Below are 6,000 nucleotides of genomic sequence, written 5' to 3' on the forward strand. Positions count from 1 at the left end.
GAAAACTGTGTTTGCAATTTTATTGTTCCGTGTGGTATTCATTAACATAGAAAGTAATACGAAACACGTGCACTTACTGTGCCAACCAGGTCGCTGATGGACACTACACGACAACCGTTACAATGTATTTGTGTATTCTGATGCCATTTTCGGAAACTTGCCATCAATATGCTATATTTTCTTATATTTTTTGTTGATAGTTATGAACCCAATAAAGTGCTTGTCAACTTTTTTTGAAGGAATTTGTAATTTGCCCCCTTTGTCACATTATTGTGTGCCAGTATTATAAAAATACACATATATCTTCTCTTTGTCCTTGAGTGGATCATCCCCTTCACCAGCTACATTCTTGCTCCTGTTCTTTGTATAAAATACCATGGGATTCTTCTTAATTCTATTTGCAGCAAGTTTGTGACCCCTTTTAGCCACCCAAATTTCATGTTTCCTGCTTCCTTCACATTCCTCAAAGATCTGTCTGATTTCAGCCTCTGAAATCTCAACATAATTATTTTTTCTTTCTGTCTAAAGATACTAAGATTCTAAGATTCCTGAACCTTGTGAACCTTACCTTCCATCCATGCAGGAACATGTTGGTCCTGAATTCTCATCAATTGGTCTTTAAATGACTCACACCAGATGGGATTTAGCCACAAACAACCACCATATTCTTTTTCACATTCCTGACTAATTAGCATGATTTTTTAAATTTGTTTATGTTCAAATTATCCACATAATATAAATTTAATTAGAATATTAAATTTGAAACATCTCCAGGTGCATGCAAACATAGTACTAATTTCAACTTTTATATTCCAAGCAGAATAATTATATTTACATATATCAATAGTCTGTAAGTAATTTACAGATCCCAGTTTCCTATCCCCACCAGCAATAGTTTTCTGTCCTTTTTAACAAAGAATCTCATCACTTCAATGCTATAACAATGTTAATATTAACAAGCAAATATTTAATCATGCTAACCTAGTCTGCACAGCAGGCAGTGCAGACTGAATTAGGTTTCTACATATTTCTGCTTGCTATAATCAGTTTCATGACCAAACATCAGCACATTACAATCCAAAATCAATTGGTATTTTGTCCAAATCATCATGGGCAAAGCTAACATTTTAGATTGAAATAATTAAAGAAAGAAAAATCAGTTTGACTTTGTCCACAATCTAAACCTGCTGAAAAAAATGTTCATCATCAGCACAGTTCATTGCACTCAGCTGTAACCTTGAATTTATCCTGCACTTTCTGGTAAGGTATCTAACATTATGCTGTCACGAGAGAGAGGTGAAATGTAGGAATTATTGCTGAGAGACAATCTTTGGGAAGGCAGTTAAAGGCTATGGCCATTCCAACGAGCAGGGAAGATTAAAAAGTACATAGAAACAATAAGAAATAAGAGCTTCTTCCAATCAGTTTGCCATTTAATTAAATCAAGAATTATCCACCAAGTTCCTACTCTGTGCCCATAACAATTAATGTTCTTTGCATCTCAAAATAAATGTATTTCCTTCTTAAATATTATCAGCAACTTAGCCTTGACAGCCTTCTGCATCAGCCTGATGAGCCCTGTCAGAATTTTTGATATTTCAATGTGATTTCCTCTTATTCTTCTAAATACCAGTGAAAACAAACTTAGTCAATCCAATATTGACTCGTAAGATAGTTCCACCATCCTAGAGCCAGGATTTTGCCATAAATGCCTTTTTTTGATGATTTCACCAAGATAAAGCCTTTTTCACGATCGAGTGCCTAAATCAGCCTTTTTTTGCCATTTTGCTAAAAGGTCGTGCTATTTTCTCTAGTTGTACCGTGATTACAATTACGTTTTCTATGTTAACACGTTAATATTAATGTTATTATTAACATGTTAACATAGTATAACTTATGGGCCTGTCCCACTTACGCAACTTTTTAGGCGACTATGAGGTCGCCACATGGTCGCCACATGTTCGCCGGGGTGTCACCTACATGATGGTGAGCCATTCCCGTATTGTCGTAACTAGTCGCGGCTTCATTCTGGTCGCTGCTAATTATTCAACATGTGGAAAAATTAGCGGCAAACAGAATTTTGACGTCATGGAGAGTAGCGATAATTCTCATGACGTAGGTGCAGTGGTAGTGGGTCGCCATGAGATCGGAGCTTCTCGTAGGTTGTCGCTGGTGCTGACCAGTGAATTTCATTGGCTCATTGGGGAAAAACAACATAAACAGTAGTTTTCAGAACCAAGGATAGCCGACAGGTAATGTTAATGTCCGCCGAGCTTCACAGCTGTGTATCTCTGGCTTCTTAAAAGTTGTCTCCACTCCTTCTCCCCACCCCGTCTCCCCCTCCTCCCTTAGACAATAGACAATAGGTGCAGGAGTAGGCCATTCAGCCATTCGAGGCAGCACCACCATTCAATGTGATCATGGTTGATTATCCCCAATCAGTACCCCGTTCTTGCCATATCCCCTGACTCCGCTATCTTTAAGAGCCCTATCGAGCTTTCTCTTGAAAGTATCCAGATAAACGGCCTCCACCGCTCTCTGAGGCAGAGAATTCCACAGACTCACAACTCTCTGTGAGAAAAGCTGTTTTGTCTCCGTTCTAAATGGCTTACCCCTTATTCTTAAACTGTGGCCCCTCGTCTGGATTCCCCCAACATCTGGAACATGTTTCCCGCCTCTAGCGTGTCCAAACCCTTTATATGTTTCAATAAGATTTCCTCTCATCCTTCTAAACTCCAGAGTGTACAAGCCCAGACGCTCAATTCTCTCAGCATATGACAGTCCCGCCATCCCGGGAATTCACCTTGTAAACCTATGCTGCACTCCCTCAATAGCAAGAATGTCCTTCCTCAAATTAGGGGACCAAAACTGCACACAATACTCCAGGTGTGGTCTCACTAGGGCCCTGTACAACTGTAGAAGTACCTCTTTGCTCCTAAACTCGACTCCTCTTGTTAAAGGCCAACATGCCATTCGCTTTATTCACTGCCTGCTCTACCTCTATGCTTACTTTCATAGACTGAAGAACAAGGACCCCCAGATCCCGTTGTACTTCCCTTTTTCCCAACTTGGCGCCATTTAGATAGTAATCTGCCTTCCTGTTTTTGATACCAAGGTGGATAACCTCACATTTATCCACATTAAACTTCATCTGCCCACTCCCCCAACCTGTTCAAGTCACCCTGCATTCTCATAGCATCCTCCTCACAGTTCACACTGCCACCCAGCTTTGTGTCAACTGCAAATTTGCAAATGTTACTTTGAATCCCTGCATCCAAATCATTGATGTATATTGTAAGTAGCTGCGATCCCAGCACCGAGCCTTGTGGTACCCCACTAGTCAATGCCAGCCATTTTGAAAGGGGCCAGTTAATCCCTACTCTTTGTTTCCTGTCTGCCAACCAATTTTCTATCCATGTCAGCACTCTACCCCCAAAACCATGTGCCTCAATTTTGTCCATTAATCTCCTATGTGGGACCTTATCAAATGCTTTCTGAAAGTCCAGGTACACTACATCCACTAGCTCTCCCTTGGCCATCTTCCGAGTTACATCCTCAAAAAATTCCAGAAGATTAGTCAAGCATGATTTCCCCTTCGTAAATACATGCTGACTTGGACCGATCCTGTTCCTGCTATCCAAATGTGCAGCTATTTCATCTTTTATAATTGACTCTTCCCCACCACCGATGTCGGGTCTATAATTCCGTTTTCTCTCTCCCGCATTTCTTAAAAAGTGGGATAACATTAGCTACCCTCCAATCCACAGGAACTGATCCTGAGTCCATAGAACATTGGAAAATTATTACCAATGCATCCACGATTTCTAGAGCCACTTCCTTAAGTAGCCTGGGATGCAGACAATCAGGCCCTGAGGATTTATTAGCTTTCAGTCCCATCAATCTACCCAACACCATTTCCTGCCTAATGTGGATTTCCTTCAGTTCCTCCGTCACCCCAGATCCTCTGGCCACTACTATATCAGGAAGATTGTTTGTGTCCTCCTTTGTGAAGACGGATCCAAAGTACCTGTTCAACTCATCTGCCATTTCCTTGTTCTCCATAATAAATTCACCTTTTTCGGTCTTCAAGGGTCCAACTTTGGTCTTAACTAATTTTTTCCTCTTCACATACCTAAAGCTTTTACTATCCTCCTTTATATTCTTGGCTAGCTTACCTTCGTACCTCATCTTTTCTCCCTGTATTGTCTTTTTAGTTATTTTCTGTTGCTCTATAAACATTACCCAATCCTCTTGCTTCCCACTCATCTTTGCCACGTTGTACTTCTTCTCTTTTATTTTTATACTGTCCCTGACGTCTCTTGTCAGCCACGGTCGCCCCTTGGAATCTTCTTTCCTCTTTGGAATGAACTGATCCTGCACCTTCTGTATTGTTCCCAGAAATACGTGCCATCGTTGTTCTACTGTCATACCTGCTACCTTTCCAGTCAACTTTGTCCAGCTCCTCCCTCATGGCTCCATAGTCCCCTTTATTCAACTGTAACACTGACACCTCCGATCTACCCTTCTCCCTCTCCAATTGTGGATTAAACTTGATCATATTATGGACACTACCTCCTAATGGCTCATTCACCTCAAGTTCCTTTATCAAATCCGGTTCATTACGTAACACTAAATCCAGAATTGCCTCCTCCCTGGTAGGCTCCAATACAAGCTGCTCTAAGAATCCATCACAAAGGCACTCTACAAAATCCATTTCTTGGGGTCCAGTACCAACCTGATTTCCCCAGTCTACCTGCATGTTGAAATCTCCCATAACAACCACAGCATTACCTTTGCTACATGCCAATTTTAACTCTTGATTCAACTTGCATCCTATGTCCAAGCTGCTGTTTGTGGACATGTAGATGTCCCATTAGGGGCTTTTTACCCTTACACTTCCTTAGTTCTATCTATACTGACTCCACATCTCCTGTTTCAATGTCACCCCTTGCAAGGGACTGAATTTAATTCCTCTTCCCACCTGTCTGTCTTTTCGATAGGAGGTATACCCTTGGATATTCAGTTCCCAGCCCTGGCCCTCTTGCAGCCATTCCCACATCATACTTGCCAATTTCTAACTGAGCCTCAAGCTCGTCCACTTTATTTCTCATACTTCGAGCATTCATATACAACACTTTGACCTCCGTATTCACGTCCCCCCTCGCACCGCTCGCAATGGGCCCTGGCCTTACTCTTTTATCCCTTCTCAAACTTTCCTTCCCATTAATTCGAGAATCTTTTGTAATTTTTCCTGTACTCACTTCCCCTTCAACTCCATCTTTATACTCCCAATTTGTCAATCCCTCCCCACCACTATTTAGTTTAAACCCACATGTGTAGCCCTAGCAAACCTGCTTGCCAGAATGTCGGTCCCCCTCCAGTTAAGGTGTAACCCGTCCCTTTTGTACAGGTCACCCCTACCCCAGAAGAGATCCCAGTGGTCTATAAATCTAAATCCTTGCTCCCTGCACCAGCCCTTCAGCAACACATTCAGATCCCCTATCTCTCTGTTCCTGTCCTCACTAGCACGAGGCAATCTAGAGATGACCACCCTAGAAGTCCTACTTTTCAGTCTTCCTAACTCTCCGAACTCCTTCCTCTTCTTCCCGATGTTGTTTGTGCCTACGTGCACAACTCCTGCCGGCTGTTCATCTTCCCTCTCGAGGATGTTCTGAATTCGGCTCGTGACATCCTGAACCCTGGCACCAGGCAACAGACCATCCTCGTGTCTCGTCTGCCGCCACAGAATCTCCAGTCTGCTCCTCGGCCAATGGAGACACCAACCACTATGGCTCTGCCCGACGCCGGTCGAGTCCCATCTCTAGGATTGGAGCCACCGACATGTCCGCCACACTGACTGGAAGCATTGTCTCCCCCGACAGATCCCAAGAGGGCGTACCTGTTTTCATTAGGCACAGCCACCTGGGTCTCCTGCACTCCACGGTTACCAGCCTTTCTCTCAGTCACACACCTTCGTTCTTCCTGTATCCTCTGCGTGAC

This window comes from Leucoraja erinacea, chromosome 14, assembly GCF_028641065.1.
Source record: "Leucoraja erinacea ecotype New England chromosome 14, Leri_hhj_1, whole genome shotgun sequence".
In the NCBI taxonomy this organism is placed as follows: Eukaryota; Metazoa; Chordata; class Chondrichthyes; order Rajiformes; family Rajidae; genus Leucoraja; species Leucoraja erinaceus.